Genomic DNA, 18,130 nt, shown 5'->3' with positions numbered 1-18,130 from the left:
GACCTAGAATTTGAGATGGGCCTTAAAGGGCAGATAAGGTGTAGCATGGGGAGATCAAGGAGGGCATTCCATCTAGGGGGAGACATCAAAACAGGAATAGATGTGTTAAACTAGAAAAATGTACAAGGAGGACAGAGATCAACTCAGCTCAACCAGGCTGGCTTCAGAGGGGCTGATTTGTTAGTCTAGGAAAGAGGTAATGGTGACTTGAACTTGGAGGGTGACAGTGAGGGTGAAAAGGATGGCAGGGAGGATGGAATGAAAGTTGTGCATGCTGATTGGACATGTTTTCACTGAGTCTGTAAGCACAAATGTAGGAAGTGGGTTTATTCATCTCCTATTCCCAGCCCCATGACCAATGCCTGCACGTACTAAGTATTCGGTGTTTTTAGTTTAATTTGTGAATGATTTGGGACAGAAGGTAAAGGAAAGGATGGTATCAAGAACCACTTGAGGCTGGATTGGAGAATAGGAGGAGGTGCAGAATTCAAGGGGGTATGGAGTTCAGTTTCAGACATGTTGAGCCCCCGGTGTCTCCTGGAACCGAGGGATGGGATAATGTCTAGTAGGTCACTTGGGAGAGGCACCCAAGAAACGGGTGGGCCTGGAGATCTAGCTGTCAGGGCAGAAAAAGAAGGTAGTGGAGAACTATAGGGAATACCTGTATTTAAGAGGGAGGTAGATAAGCCAGAAAAGGAGAATGAATACTTATAGAATTGCCTAGAGAAAAAAGACTGTGGGTCCAAGAAGACAAGGAAAAAGAGTGTCTAAAAGATAATAACCAGCAGTTTCTGAACAAGACTGCTTTCAGAGAGAATGTGGTTCTCTCTGAAGAGCCGCAAGAGGTTTAGGAGTGAGTAGGGAAGGGGAAGAAGTGAGAATGGAAGTATACTATACTGACAGCTAGTATAATTCACTGTCAGAAGTTTTAATGATGGAGGAAAATCAGAGATGACAGAATCAATGGAAGGTGATTTGGTTTATTTGCTTTTGAGAATGAGAGTGACAGGCATCTAACTTCTGTTTGGGGGGGGGGGTGGAACAGAGGAAAAGGGGGGAGTGAATATAAAAGAGAAATCCTGTTAAGGGGGGCAGTCTAGCATCTGGGGGGTAATGGAAGGTGGATCCAGAGAGGAGGAAGCACTCCTTGTCTTCTGAAGCAAGAGGAAGAGACGAGGAGAGAGAAGGAAAGGAAGGTTTTTTTCCATTGCCCTGTCACTAACTGGCTTTGGGCCACTATGTAAAGCCTCCCTGAATCCTCATCCATAAAGTCTCCTCATCCATAAAGTCAAGCCTATGCCTAGGTGGTCACTAGAGTATGATAAACTCTTTATTTTTTTTGCTCTAGATATATTTCTTAAGATTCCCTTCACTCCTCTGCTGTCTTCAAACAATCATTTGCCAATAATGGTAATAATTGGCAAAATCATTTACCAATAATGGTAATACTTGGCACAATAAATGGCCACAATTTATTGCATGTCTCAAAGGTCATACCCAATTAGGATGAATTCTGAAAAGCTACATGATGGAAAAATCATTTGAATGTACCTTGAAGGATGGCATTTTATGTATGTGTGTATATAAAATGTCTTAGTATACATATCTAAAATCTTACAGGTAATTCAGTGTAATGTTATTCTATTTCTTTCCTGAGTTCACTCAGCAATTGTCTTATTTCTTACTGACTTTTTGTCTGTTTTTGTACTTAGTTTTTGAATTTATGATCCAAAATGTTTCTCATAGTCCCAAATGCTGGGTTAAGGGTAAATAATTCAGTTTGGAGAATTGTGTTACAGTAGGAGAGTTTTCTTTCACTTTGCCATTATTTGGGGGATGAGTTTTTATCAGTTGATATAGAAATAGATACAGAGTTCTATTGTTTGGATTCTTTTTATTTCTATTATAATGATTTTGCTTAGATGAAGACTGATCTGCATTTCCATGGACAGGGCTGAATGGTGGGGTGGATGAAAGATTTCCAGATCAAGAGTGCCCTCTTCTGTTAGTGTAGCAAAGTATACTGTTTTGTTTTCTTTTTCTTTTTTTAATTGATTGATCATTATTTTATGGAAGAGGAATGATAAGAGAAGAGGAATTATTGTGCTTCCTTCCATCTTAGAGGGAGAGAAGGTCTGATAGGTTCCTAAATTTCCCCCTCAAGTTTTTTCCCCTTATCCTACAAGATTTCTGAAACTCACCTCTGCTTTTGTTTGATCCCTCTGCCCAAAACTTTATCTTTCCAAAACTGCTTTCTTGCACCCTCCACACACAGTTAAGTGCCTTCCTTGTAGTAAGTGCTCTGATCTACCAGCATGTTTTTTCAGTGTTTTCAAACTTAGGGTGGGCTTTCTCTTTTGGGTGGTGGTTTTAGATCAATCTTAAGTCCACCACTAGTTCCCCATTTCTACACTCTGTACAGTTTTTCTCAAATTGATTTGTTTTCCTGACAGGCTTGCATCAAGAGTGTGGGGGCAGCTTGCTGGATTTCAGTGTTTATTTTTCTATGTAAAGTTAATTTGAAATTTGAACATTCTCTGTTTTCTAGTTATGTTGAAGACATGGGCATTATCTAGTGTTATTTGATCTTCTCATTCTTTCTTTGTTTCTTTCTTTTTTTTGAGTCAGGGAGTATGTTGGTAGATTCAGATTTATGCCATCACCATTGTGTTGGCTACTTCAAATTCTTCCATAATGTTTACTCTAAATATAATTTACCAACAAGATATATAGGAATCCATTGACTCAAATTATCTTATCTTTCTGTTTAAGCTTCTGTATCTGTTAAGAATTCAATTGGGCTTCTGGTTGAGGGGACCCCAAAACCAATGGTTTAAACAAATTAGGGGTCTTTCTTGTGTAACAGGAAGTAGGGGGTAGTGGGCATTAGCTCAGCAGCATAGCAATGTCAGTGTTGATATCTCTGTGACATCTTAACCTTTTCCTTGTTGTTGCCATAGTTGTAATAAGGCTGCTCCACCTCTAGCATTACATCCAGAATCCAGACAGGAAGAAGAACAAAATGCAAAGGGCAAAAGGCGTTTGTGGACTGTCAGCTCCATTTTAAGGATCTTTACTAAAAACCCCATCCAAAAACTTTTGCTTATGCCTAATTGTCCAGGGCTGAGTTAATGATAATCTCTCGCTGCAAACAAAAGTGGGAAATGTAGTTTTTGTTCATTTTAGGGTTTTTGTTTGTTTTCCTAAGTACCTTATTGCCCATAACAAAATTGGGGAGCTATTAATAAGGAAAAGGATACTGAGTAGGCAACTAACAATTCTCCTCTACAGCTCCCAAATTCCAGAGTCAAGAGTTGCTGGTCTTGCACCATTGACTCAGAAACAATTCCCAGACCCATGACTATTGGCCATCTTTGGGAGGCTCTAGGAAAGCCTATATCAAGAGAGGTAAGAGAACGACAGAGGGACTAACCAACTATAGAAGAGAGCAAGAATAAAGCAAGACTGAAAATTGTCCCAGGCTGATTGACCCTTATCTCAGAAGAGGGCCAAAAAGCAAATAAATAGTTCTTTTTTAAGAAAAACAAAAAGCACATTAAGAAATGCCTTAGTTTATAAACAAGGACATAGTTATTATCATATCTTTGCTCTTTTCTCCACTCTTTCTCCAAATGGAAGTAATCCTATAATGGAACAACTTCTTGAGGAGATAAAATCTAGCAGAAGATCATCTGTTCTCAGCATGGAAAGATCTAATGCGCTAAATTCATTTCCAAAATGGCCCTCAGTCATCTCATCTAACACACACACACACACACACACACACACACAAACACACACACAAACACATTCATAGAGACTTTCATGAATGATGCCCGCATAGATACATATATCCAAATAACCATTAATTCAGCTACTTGTCCATTTGAGTAACCTCATTTGCTGAAATATGTACATTATTCATTATTCTTTTGTCTTAAATGCAAGCTACTTTTGTAGGTACCCAATTATTTAAGATTCATTTCAGAGAATAGGGAACTAGATACTGAAAAATTCCCAGACATAAAGACAAACATCCAAGTTTATGAATACACCCATTTATTTACTCCAGCAGACAGAATCTTGGCATATAATGATTGCATTTTGATCCACAGAAAATTCTCAGGAGATATGAACTTCTTGTTCTACCACTAGCTAACTGTGCTATTTAGAGCAATTTACTTAGCCTCTCTGAACATCATTCCCCATTTTTAGAAGAATGATGTCGGTATTAGTGTTTCCTCTAAGTTTCAAGATCCTATAATTTTAGATATTCTTATATTCAATTAGTATTTGTTCAATGTCTGCTATGTATTAGGCACTATTATGTGTACTATGAACACATTATAGTCTAGTAATTATAATGAGGGGGGATTTCAAGTCAATTAAAAGGAGAAAGTAAATTAAATACCTAGGAATAAATTTAAACAAAAGGTGAAAGACCTATACACTGAAAACTACAAAACATTGCTGAAAGAAACTAAAGGGCTAAATGAATGGAAAGACATCTCATATTCATGGGTAGCAAGACTTAATGTTTTTAAGATGGCGACAGTACTCAAAGCAATCTACAGATTCAGTACAATCTCTATCAAAAATCCAACTGCCCTTTCTTCAAATTCATATGGAATTGCAAGGGGCCTTGATTAGCCAAAAACAGTCTTAAGAAGAGAACAGTAATGGGGCGCCTGGGTGGCTCAGTCAGTTAAGCGCCCAACTTCACCTCAGGTCGTGGTCTCATGGTCCATGAGTTCAAGCCCTGTGATGGGCTCTGTGCCGACAGCTCAGAGCCTGGAGCCTGCTTCGGTTTCTGTGTGTGTGTCTCTCTGCCCCTCCCTGCTTATGCCCTGTCTCTATCTGTCTGTCAAAAATAAATAAACATTAAAAAAATTTTTTTTAAAAGAGAACAGTAAGAGGACTCACATTTCCTGATTTCAAAATTTACTATAAAGCTACAATAATCAAAATGGTGTTGTACTTGCATAAAGATAGACATATGAACCAATAGAATAGAATTGAGAGGTCAGAAATAAGCCCATGCATCTATGACCAATTGATTTTTGACAAGGGTACCAAGTCCATTTAATTGGAAAAGAGCAGTCTTTTCAACAAAAAGTTCTGAGACAGCTGGATTTCCACATGTAAAAAGAATGAAGTTGGACATCTACCTCACATAATATATAAAAATTAAGTCAAAACGGTTTAGTAAACTAAATATAAGCACCAAAACCATAAAACTTAGAAGGAAACAGGGGTAGGTCTTCATGACCTTGGATTTGGCAATGGATTCTTAAATATGACACCAAATGCATGAGCAATGAAAGAAAAATAGATCAATTAGATTTCATCAAAATAAAAAACTTCTGTACATCAAAGGACACTATCAAGAAAGTGAAAAACCAACTGACAGAATGGGAGAATGTATTTGCAAATCATATATCTGATGAGGAATTAATATGTAAAATATAAAAAAGAATTCCTACAACTTGACACTAAAAAAAACCAAACAACCCAATTAAAAAATGGGCAAAGAACTTGAATAGAAAATTCTCCAAAGAAGAAATACAGATGGCCAATATGCTCAACATCACTGATCATTAAAATCGTCATGAAAAACCACAATGAGATACCACTCTTCGCATCCATTAACATGCCTATTATTAAAAAAAAAAAAAAAAAAAAAAAAGGAGGAGTGCCTGGGCAGCTCAGTTGCTTAAGCATTGGATTCTTGATTTCTAGTCAGGTCATGATCTCTTGGTCATGAGATCAAGCCCTGTGTTGGGCATGGAGCCTGCTTGAGATTCTCTCTCTCTCCATTTCCCTCTCCCTCTGCACACCCCCAGAAAAAAAAAGGGAAAATAAAACATGTTGGCAAACATTGGAAGTTGGAAACTTCCACTGCTGGTGGTAATGTAAAATGGTATAGCTACTATGGAAACAGACTGGTCGTTCCTCAAAACACAAAACATAAAATTACTATATGAGTCAGCAATTCCATTTGTAGGTATATAGCCAAAAGAATTAAAAACAGGGACTTTAATTTTTTTTTAACGTTTATTCATTTTTGAAAGACAAAGAGAGAAAGTGCAAGTAGGGGGTGGGACAGAGAGAGAAGGAGACACAGAATCCGAAGCAGGCTCCAGGCACTGAGCTGTTAGCACAGAGCCTGATGAGGGGCTCAAACTCATGAACTATGAGATCATGACCTGAGCCACAGTCAGATGCTCAACCACCTGAGCCACCAGGCTCTCCCAAAAAAGGAATATTAATAAATATTTGTATACCAATGTTCATTGCAGCATTATCACAATAGCTAAAAAGTGGAAATGACTTAAGTGTCCATCAACAAATGATTGCATCAACCTATGCACATAATGGAGTATTATTCAGCCATAAAAAGGAATGAAATTCTGCTATATGTTCCAATATGGATGAAACTTGAAAACATGTGAATTAAAGTAAGCCAGACACAAAAAGGACAATTAATATAATTGTCCACTTTATATGAAATATTAGAATATGAAATATCTTCTATGAAATATCTAGAATAGGCAAATTCATAGAGGCAGAAAGTAGATTAGAGGTTGGGAGAAGGAAACTGTTGATTCATGGTCACAGAGTTTCTGTTTGGGTTTTGAAAAATTGGGACAATAGGAAATGGTGATTATTCATCCAGTGTTGTGAATGTAATTCCACTGAATCATACACTTAAAATTGGTTAAAATGGTAAATTTTATGTTACATATATTCTAACCACAATAAACATTTTTCCAAAAAATAAAAATGAGAAGGTAACACAGCTAGGTAAGAAGATTTGGAGACAGATGCTCTCACATTATAGGAAGCTATTGGCTATGCCTTGAGACATGCATGCAGATGTATACAGACGCAGACTTATACATGCACAAACACAACTAGGTACCTAAACACTGATAGCCAGATGAACACAAGAGTTACATACCTACAATTTGCACTTGAAATATAAAGATGGTTGATTTTAAACCTCCATCAGAATTCAACCATCCACACAAAGGTGCACACACCTACACACTACATTATGTAACATAGCTACAAAGGTTGCCAAAGAACCTGTTAACCTACAGAAACACATGTTCTACATGCCTACACACACAGAAAGACATCCCACAGAAACCATGATGGATGATGTAACAGCAAAAGAGTTCAAGGGCATGTAATGGATTCACTGATTGATAGGTAGGAGAATCTGGGTAGTGAGCAAAAAGATAAATATTGGAAGCTAAGAGTTGTATGGAAGGGAGGGAATTGGAGGATGGGTCAAATGGGTGAGTGGGAAGATGAGTGGCTGTCATAAGAAAACATCATACGGCTTCTTTGTCAAAGAGATTCAAATCAGAATAAGCTTGAGTTGCCAAGTTTTACTCTTTCTCTCACCTGTTACTATATGATCTCTGGTTATCAGAGAACAAGCTATATATTCAATTACCTTTATAATTACACTAGCCCTTCCAGCTGGTCCCCACACAATTATAGAGGAGTTCTCGGGTGAGTTCAATGAGCTTCCTGCTGTCTTCTTTCTGCCCAGATACAATGAATCCTCCTCATACATTGTCTGAATTCAGCAGTGGGAAGGCCCCATGCCCACTGGCCTCCAGCTGGGGATGGTGGGTGAGGAGGGAAGTCCCAGACTGACCAAGATCTTTTTACTGATGGTTGAGCTGAGGAAGTGATCTGGAAATGGTGAGTCAGGAGCCAGTGATCAGCATTTAGAGCTGACATTCAAAGGGAGTAGCCAATGAGAAGAGAAACAAGATCTTCAAGACGAGCAGGAGTGAGGCCTGAGTGCAAGACATCCCCCAGGACATACCTATTGTGTTGGTCCTGGTGTCCTTTGTGGAGGCAAAAGCTGTACCTGGGGCACCTGGGTGACTCAGTTGGATAAGCGTCTGACTTCGGCTCAGGCCACAATCTCACGTTTCGTCAGTTGGATCCCCACATTGGGCTCTGTGCTGTCAGTGCAGAGCCTGCTTCAGATCCTCTTCCCCTCTCTTTCTCTGTTTCTCTCTCTCTCTCTCTCTCTCTCTCTCTCTCAAAAATAAAACCTTTAAAAAAGAACAACAGAAAACAAGCTGTACCTCAGCAGAGAGTTGCTTATGGCAGTACTTAGCTAGAGCCTGCCAGGAAATCACGAAGGAGGCACAAGGGCTCTGCCTCTAGTCTCTTTCCTGGGCCTTTTCACCTCAGCACTGGCACTTTATTTTTCTCTCTTCAGAAACTAATTCCCTTCTACCTCCTATTAAAATCTTGAATGACCATGAGAATTAACGTCATATCCTTGTCTGTTTGGAAAGAGAATCCTCACCGCTAACCAATAAAAGCAGAATGAGTTACATACAATTATCAGTACTTCCTCTTTTTCAACCTGTTTTGAAAAGCTGAAAAACAGCCTAGGCTAGTATAGGGTGTTACAATTTAGCAAACAAAGTGACATCTTGGTCTGTTCTGTTTTTTCCTGAGTTTCATAATACAGTAATTTTCTGAAGAGAGCATACGGATTGAATAGAAGTTGGTCTTTAATAGAAAGTCAAGATTGGCTTTGATTTTTGACTATAAGTATTATCTTTTTTAAAAAAGTACAGTACTTTTTAAAAAATGTTTATTTATTTTTGAGAGAGAGAGAGCGTGAGCAGGGGGGGAGGGACAGAGAGAGAGGGAGACAGAGAATCCAAGGGGGCTCTAGACTCTGAGCTGTCAGCACAGAATCCAACGTGGGGCAGAACTCACGAACTATGAAATGTGAGATCATGACCTGACCTGAGCTGAAGTTGAAAGTTTAACTGACTAAGCCACCCAAGCACCCCCAAACTACACTACTTTCAGTGAATTTTTAAACGAGTATAACTGTTATAATTTTAACAGATATTAATAACATTTGGGATGGGTGTTTGTGTGTATGTAAGTGCCAGAGATATATGATTTTGCTGGGTGAAGTCTATGGTTCATGAAATCACTATTCTCAATACCGAGAGCAGTTAAAAAATGTTTTTGTCATTTGGCTGTTATAAGTCCATAGTACAAGTTATTTGAACATAAAGGATGTTGATTCTTAGATAAAATTATCATGTTCTGGCTCTTCACTTACTTTGAATTCAATTGTAGTAGAAAAATTATTCTATCTTTGAAAATAATTTAACTTTTGTAAGCATGCATGCATGGATAACTCCAAAATGAATAGTGAACTTAAAAAGCTGAAACCTCTTCTGACAGCAGCTTAACTTAATTCTGGAAGAAATTAAGGAAGAGAAACATCAGAAGTATGTCCCCTCTTTTAGATATAATACAAACTCAAGACAAATATTCTTGACTTGAACCATCTGAGAAAAGATTCTGACTGTCTTTCCATGTGATTTGCATATAACTCACATGCCTACACAAAATATCACAAGCCAGCTGCCTCTGTAGGTTTCCTATTCAGAGGAAAGAAAGCAGACCATTGTCAGAGTGAGGGAGGTGAGGAATGAAGACCAGCAGCTAGGTATGGACTCCACGGTTCGCCTAAGCCCGCACTGAGACAAGGGCCTACCAACTTCGTTCCCCAACCCCCATCCCGCCCAGCTCCCCTTACCCTGATGACAGGGACTACTCCAGGTGCTCCGGCCAGGAGGCCTGAAACATAGAGCCAGTGTGGATAACCAGGTGGTATTTTGTTTTGTGTTTTTCTTTAAGATGTGTATGGATTAAAAGTCTGTGTTTCTGTTTTAAATGTTAGGAGTTTTCATTTTTTGCTTTGAAGTAAAAACAAAATGTCTTTTTTAGGAAAATAACACTTGTTTAGAAAACATAGAAAAGCATAGAAAAATTAGAAAACATAGATAAGCAGGGGTGCCTGGGTGGCTCAGTCAGTTAAGCGTCCGACTCTTGATTTTGGCTCAGGTCATGAGCTCATGGTTTGTGAGATTGAGCTCCACATCCAGCTCTGTGCTGACAGCATGGAGCCTGCTTGGGATTCTCTCTCCCTCTCTCTCTGACCCTCCCTGGCTTGCTCGCTCTCTCTCTCTCAGAATAATTAAATAAGCATTAAAAACATTTAACAACAGAGAAACATAGATAAGCAAAAAAATTATATATATATAAAAAATATCAGTTTATAAACCTATGTCTAGAATATTTCCATTTTGATTTGATTAGATATATATTGTGTGTATATATAATCATTTTTTAAAAAATAAAAATGGTAATATTCTAGACATAGAAATTTGTAAACTGATAATTTTTTACAGAATATATAAGGAACATTCTTCGATATCACTATATAGACATTTATAACCTCATTCATGGGCACATGATATTTTATTAGAAGTAGCATTATTAATTTACCTTCAATTGCTGGACACATGTTGTAAAAGTGTTTCACCATTATTTGCAGTACTATGCTAAAACATACTTGTACGTGCATCTGTTTATATGAACTGTTTACTTCCTCAGGATAAAATTCTAGAAGAGTTGTTAACTATACTCTTTTTAAGGTTTTTGATTCATTTAGATAAATTTCCCTACAGTAAGATTATTATCCGTCTACATTCCAACCAGCTGAGTGTCATCATGTTCATTTCTATACACTGTCAACAAAACAGAATATTAAAATTCTTAAAAAACTGTTTTCAGAAGAAAATAAAATGAAGACTTGTGGAGAAGAAACGTATAACTATAAATGAAGGAAATAAGGACAAGGCAGGAGAAATAATGTTCTTTTTCCCAGACACCTCTAACTCTAATCAGATTCCTTAGTTTTTCTTCCTCTTATTTATTTATTTAGGTCATGTTAGGGACATTGTAGTAGACACTCACCAAACTGATTTCTTTTCTTCCTATGCACACAGCCAGACTACATTTCCCAGGCTCCCTTGAGGCTAGGCATGATCATGACTTCCGTCTAGCAGAATGTGGATGGGAATGCTCATATGTTGTGAAGCCTGGCCCCTGATCCTCTCCTCAGTTCTCTTTTTTTGTCTGCTTGATGTAGAGGCCTCTGAAACTTTGGAAGATGGCAATATCCCAGAAAGAAGGAGCCCAGGTCCTTAAATCACTTTATGGAAGGCCATTTGTCAAATCCCCATACTAAATTGTAACATGCAGTTAATATGTTTTCTTAACCACCGAGATTATAGAAAAACTGTAAAATTCAGATAAACGAAAGAAAAAATTACCCAGAATTCTGAATACCAGAGGTTAACTAATTGTTACAGAAATTAGTCTACTCTGACAAATCCAGGCATGTTGCTGCTTTTAGTCAACCCACATTGGAATTAGTGTTAAAAAAAAAAAAATGAGGGCTTAGGAACCCCTGGGTGGTTCAGTTGGTTAAGCGTCCAACTTTGGCTTAGGTCATGATCTTGCGGTCTGTGAGTTGGAGCCCCGCGTTGGGCTCTGTGCTGACAGCTCAGAGCCTGGAGCCTGCTTCAGATTCTGTGTCTCCTTCTCTCTCTGCACCTCCCCAACTGACACTCTGTCTCTCTCTCTCAAAAGTAAATAAACATTAAAAAAAAAAAAAAAAAGAGGGCTTGGTATTATTTTCTCTTTCACAACATCATCCTCTGTTTTGAATACCTATTGTGGAAAATAATAAGCTATTATGTATACAGTAATTATATAGAGAAAACTGTGTTTATGTGGAAGGTGTATTTTTCCGTACATACATCTCACATTCATATATTCATGCCAAAGGAGTAGAACATTGACATAAGTAAATAACTTAATATCACTTACTTGATTTTGGATGTTGTCAGCCTGTGGTCAGAAATGTACACTTAGGTTTGAGGGAGACAGTTTTGTTTTTTTTTTAATTTTTTTTTCTTAACGTTTATTTATTATTGAGAGACAGAGAGAGACAGAGCATGAGCATGGGAGGGGCAGAGAGAGGAGGAGACACAGAATCTGAAGCAGGCTCCAGGTTCTGAGCTGGCATCACAGAGCCTGTCGCGGGGCTCGAACTCACAAACTGCAAGATCATGACCTGACCCAAAGTCGTCCGGACACTCAACCGACTGAGCCACCCAGGCGCCCCGAGGGAGACACTTTTAACGAATCATTCCATTTGTTCCCCAAATTCCTAGCTCCTATGAAGTTAGGAAGATCATGTGGCCAATGAAGTGTGAGCAGAAGCCCCAGATATTCCTTCTGGTTGGAAGTAGTGAAAAAAGTACCTGAGATCCTCTTGTCTCTGTTTCTGCTGCTGTGGAGGGTGCAAGATACAGAGAATTGTATGAGCCTTGTATTTAGGACAAGATAGGTTTATGTTGCAGTTATCCAATTAATCTGAAATCCCAGTGTTTTTTTTATGTAGTTGTTTTTATGTAGTTGTTTTTAGTTATGTAGTTGTTTTGGATTTTTTGAGCCCCAAGTAACTTATGAAATAAATTTAAATTACACTTACTCTATGTGAGAACCGATGATGGTGTAGAGACATAAAGACAGTAATGACAAAGAATGAGTGGGATTTCTTGCCCTGCTAGGCAAGTACATGTATCACCTATTTTCCACCTGTTAATAATGAAAAGTGATGTATGGCAAGGAGTGGAGAAATTAGTTTACAAAGAGATATAAAATGAAGCACAGACGCTTTGCTCCGTTAGTATCTAATAGCTTTAAATGAATTTTCCTCAAATCAATGAATGATACTTCTCTATTGTATCTGAATTTTTTATAATGAATTTGCATTATTTTTATAATTAGAAAAATGTATTTCTATTTTGAAAAGAAAAATAATCACTGTTAGTGAATGAAGAATGCGTAATTGTTTCCTCCACTGACCTGTATTCAAGAGCACCTAACACAAACAATGCTTATCAGCTTCTTTAACTGTTTAATTCAAAGCCTGAATTCCTTGAGGGCAGATGCAGGATTGGAATTTGAGAAGCAAACACAGTGAGGGGGCACCTCATGGAGGCTCAAATATGTGAGTTGCCTATTGAATGACTGTACCTACACGGTGCATATTTACCTATCATCTCTTTCATTTCTGGGATTATTTGCTTCTGTTTCAAGTGATATTCCAAAGAGCTTTATGGGCTCTGGACTGGCCCGTAAGTTCACACTTAACAGGGTCCAGCGATGCAATAATAGAATTGCCAAAAACAGCATCTGAATTTCTTGTTAAATGGAGTCTCTGTGCGCAGACTCCGCTTCACTGGCATCATTACTCTCCCAGAAAAAAACAGGAAACCAATTATAACACCAGTTCCCTACCTTTTTATACTTTTGTATTGCCCAATTACTACATGTAGGTAAGTACATCAGAAATCATCTTGTTATAGCTATAGATAAAATTCTTGTTATCCTGTTACCCATTTTAGCTCCTTTTTCCTTTGCAAGTTATTTGCTGCCATGCCTTAGTCTATGAACAGCTGAAGGTCATTTTCTAAATAAGAAACTCAGCCAATTTATTTCAATTTTCCCATTTTTAAAAAGTTTTGGCTACCAGGAGCATAAGATTTCATTTGTGATAAATTACCAAATTTCAAGTAAGTGGTAAATGAAAATTGCCTGGTATTGTGTAAGGAGGGGTAATTTAAACTCTTTGTGGGAAGCAATTGGTATTTTAAATAAGCCTTCTGTTGACTGTCTAAAACTATTTTAAAGGGCTTCATGCAGTGCTATATCTTTAAATTTACTTTACTATTATAGTCATTTTACTAGCTACAGAACTACAGCCATCTATCTCTGGTTGTCTCTTTCTGACACCCACAGATGTATCCACCCACACACTCACCCACGCAAACCTACACTCTGACTCACATTCAGAACAATTGTCAAAAAATCCCCACTCCCTGTCTAACTAAAATGTTCCTTTCAAACACAGGCTACTTGTTTGATCTATTTCCCTGTATCTGTGAGTCAGTTAAGTCTTGTCTGATCTACCCAGTAGATGAGAGCCTACATGTATGTTTTTTTTTAATATGGATTTGGCAAACCTGATACATATTCAAGCATTTGAGATCATAAAAGCCTGGTGAGCAGTTTTTTACTCCCAACAGTTTTGACATCAAATCTGTGGGTTTTTTCCTAACACCAACCAATTTTCCAACTCTCCAAACACCAACGGTGTGTCCTACAATGCAATTCTGACACTAACTACCAGAGTTAGCACAGACCCAACAGGTTAAGAGCTCATTCCCACAAGACTGCCCTACTTTAGACACCAATCACACATCCCAGGCCAACCATATTTCTGAGGAATAGGCTATAAATTAGATGTTCCCATGACCCCTTTCTAAGATTCCATTAATTTTGTTAGAATGGCCCACAAATGTCAGAAGCAGTTTACTTGCTATTACTGGTTTATTACAAAGGATACAATTCAGGAACAGCCAAAAGGAAGAGATATGTTGGGCAAGATACAAGATGGGATTGGGAGGGCAAAGAGCTTCCATGCCATCTCTGGGCATATCACCCTCCCAATACCTTGATATGTTTATCTGCCACGAAGGTCTCTGAATCTCATCATTTAGTGGTTTTGATGGAGATTGCCCTACATAGGCATGGTTGTGACTAAGTCTATCTCCAGCTTCTCTCTCCTCCCTGGAGGTCAGCGGGGTGGGGCTGAAAGTTCTAGCTCACTAACAAGGTTGGCTCCTCTGGCAAGCCCACATGCTAAAGCCACATAGGGGTCCACCAGAGTCATCTCATTAGCATATACAACTCAGGTGTGGTTGAAAGGGTGTTCTTAAGAGGGGTGCTCCTAGCACCTGTTTCAGGAAATTCTAAGGGTAGAAGCTCTATGTCAAGAACCACAAAGACCAAATATACATTTATCACATTTGGGAACATTTACTATAAATTAATTCTTATCCAAATGCTGGCAATTATTTCTAATTTAAAATATTATTCTAGAACTGGCAACAAGTCCATGGCTATCATTCCAGTTAGCCTGAAGAATGAGAAGAGCTCCAGTTTAATATCACATGCATCTACCTGGACTATTGAGCACTTTCATGAGGGAAGGAAGAAAGGATGTACTTCATTTCATTAAATGAGAGCAGAGCATCATTTCACTCATATATATCTTTTATCCAGTGTCATCTAGTATCTGAATCACAGCTGGGATCCAGATAGAAAGGATAAGACTGAAATCTCCAAGTAAATGCACTAAAGCTTTTTTTTTTTTTTTTTTTTTTTGGTACATTGCTCATAGGAGTGACCCGTGGACATATACTCTATGCCCATTTAATTTAATTTTACATAGATTATTAACAAGTTTGTTTATGTGACTTACCAACCAGTCAGCCAATTAGGAGCATCAAATTAAAACAACAAATTTGAAAGAGAGGCTGCTAAAGATAGGTGGAATTCTGTCAGTCTGAAATGACAGCTAACAATCTCAAAGCAGACAGCAAGAAATTTGTGAGAAATAAATTAAAAGTCTGAGGACATTCAGTGTAGGAATGAACCATTCAGTACATTCCAGGACTACCTGAGGGTATCATTGCTTTATAGTATAGAGAATTGAGTTTTATAATTCTGATAATGAATCTTCAGTAGAAAACTCAGTTTGGCTCTGTTTGAGAGGTTAAAATATGTAACCCATTTATTTATGTAGAAATAGTTTCAGGGGTGCCTGAGTGGCAAGTCATTTGGTTGACTTGATTTCTGCTCAGGTCATGATCTCACAGTCTTGAGATTAAGCCCCACGTAGGGCTCCACGCTAGCCTGCTTGGGATTCTCTTTCTCCCTCTGCCCCTCTTCTTCCTTCTCTTCTCTCTCTCTCTAAAAAAAAAAAAAGGAAGGAAGGAAGGAAGGAAAGAAAAAAATAAAGAAAAAGTTTCAAGTAAATTTTTATTATTATTTAATTGATTTTTTTTAAGTTTATTTATTTATTTTTGAGACAGAGAGAGCACAAGTGGGGGAGGGGTAGAGAGAGAGGGAGACACAGAATCCAAAGCAGGCTCCAGGCTCTGAGCTGTCAGTGCAGAACCCAATGTGGTGCTTGAACCCACAAACAGTGAGATCATGACCTGAGCCAATGTCGGATGCTTAACCAAATGAGCCACCCCACCCAGGTGCCCCTCAAGTAAATTTTTAAAAATAACAAAGTAGTATGTATTCATTTTATTTAAAACTTCATTCTTTATAGAAGAGCATAAAGAGAGAAGTAAAAACTTTTCATTTAACTGCCCCTACCCCTTCAATTATACTTCACAGATGTCCTTACATTTTCTATAGTTAATTTTTTTTTTTTTTTACATTTTGGTACTTAATGGGGGAAACCCCAGAAATCTAGGAAATTCATTTATCTAGAGAACCCATTTTCTCATGATCTTGGCTAAAGGTAGCAGGGCTATATCTATAACCACAGTCCCCATACACTAATCTGGTTAGGATGTTTTCTTACAGAAAAAGATAATACCAGCCCTAAATATGGAGATCAAAGATAGTATTATCTCTCCTTGATACTAGCTTCTGTATTCACATCTCTTTATAACCACTTCTCATTGGTTTTTTGGATATAAGACAAAATTCTTCAAGAGTACCACTGTTTATTTCAAAGATGAGTTCAATCATTGATTGCCTGTGTGGCTCAATGTCCTTTTTAAATTATGCCAACAAGTGCTCACTTCAGCAGCACATATACTAAAATTGGAACACTATAGAGATTAGCATGGCCCCTGCACATGGTTTAGCAGGAGGGGCTAGCCTCTTGGCCTGACCACTTCCTGTCTGCACCAGATGGAAAAAGCACCAAACTTCCACTGCTACCATCATATCACCTTCAGAGGTAGCCTCTAACAGGAGCTGACTTCCCATAGGCCCCAAATCAGTCTCAGTCATGGGCTCTAGGGTCGCAAGTGAAGGCCTGATAAATCTAAGCAGGAACCTGATGTGTGCCAAAAATTTCTGTCAGAATAAAAACAAAGATTTCTTATTTGCTTGTTTTTTTAAAACAACAGGCAACGTTAAGGTACAGAATTTCAATATATGCTTATACCATTTGAGGTCAAAGTTTGCTCAGCAAGAAACAAATTTCCATTTGTAACCACTCTTTTCTTATGAATTCTATGTAGATTGCAATTGAGGCATATCTATAGGAAACTTAAAACTTTCACAAGTAACACATGAATTTTTGATGCATTCAAAATACAGATTGGTGAGGTTATCAAAATAGAATCATATTTCAAAATAAGAAATACTGTGAGTCAGGACAGTCCTACCAATTATAGCAAACTTGTTTCTGAAAGACTTAGTGCCTGGGTCAGCACGATGATAGCAAAGTAACGTTTTATCAAAATGGTGTCATTAGGAATGGGTGGCAATATTTTAACCCTTTCTCCCAAGAGTTCCAAAATGCTTTTTTAGCATGTTTATAAATATTTGCTTTTGTGCGATTTCAGGAAAAGCTTTCCATACAAACATTTGGCTTCCAATGAGTCACCCCCAGTCTGGTTCACATCCAGAAGCTTCCTGTTTGGCTATCAGTGAATATTGGGCTCAATAACTGCCTTATTTTTATAACTTTCTTCAATGAAGATCAGAAAGGTGGTGGACCGAGAAAGACCTACTGAGATAAATATAAGAACACTCTTGTTTTCTTGAGAGAGTTTGACAACTATGTGCCAATACCCTAACTACCATTTAAGCTGAGCTTAATGCTGGGATTGTGATGGATTTGTTTTTGACCTTTTAAAAAACATCCAGATGGGGCGCCTGGTTGGCGCAGTCGGTTAAGCGTCCGACTTCAGCCAGGTCACGATCTCGCGGTCCGTGAGTTCGAGCCCCGCGTCAGGCTCTGGGCTGATGGCTCGGAGCCTGGAGCCTGTTTCCGATTCTGTGTCTCCCTCTCTCTCTGCCCCTCCCCCGTTCATGCTCTGTCTCTCTCTGTCCCAAAAATAAATAAAAAACGTTGAAAAAAAAAAAATTAAAAACATCCAGATGATGTTGTTACTTTTTTTAGTCATCATGTATATTTGCTAGCTAAGGACACCCCAGAATTCAGAATTACAATATGCAATTTTACTTTTACTGTTATTGGATCTGAAAACCATCAACTGAAAGCAACAGTAAGAGTAAATTACTTTTCCCCAAATTGAAATTGAAAAGAATGAGGGTCCTTAGTTAAGAATTTAAATAAATATTTCTTCAGCTAGAATTACAAAACCTT

The 18,130-nt window shown here is 38.1% G+C and overlaps 1 pseudogene; it reads left to right on the top strand.

Annotated features, from left to right (window-relative positions):
* The first annotated feature begins 16,581 nt into the window (after positions 1-16,581).
* Positions 16,582-16,676, top strand: LOC122229022 (annotated as a pseudogene).
* Positions 16,677-18,130: the final 1,454 nt, after the last annotated feature.

Source organism: Panthera leo, chromosome C1 (assembly GCF_018350215.1).
Source record: "Panthera leo isolate Ple1 chromosome C1, P.leo_Ple1_pat1.1, whole genome shotgun sequence".
Lineage (NCBI taxonomy): Eukaryota > Metazoa > Chordata > Mammalia > Carnivora > Felidae > Panthera > Panthera leo.
Note: the sequence above shows the minus strand (reverse complement) of the source record. Positions and strands in the feature narration are given on the sequence as shown.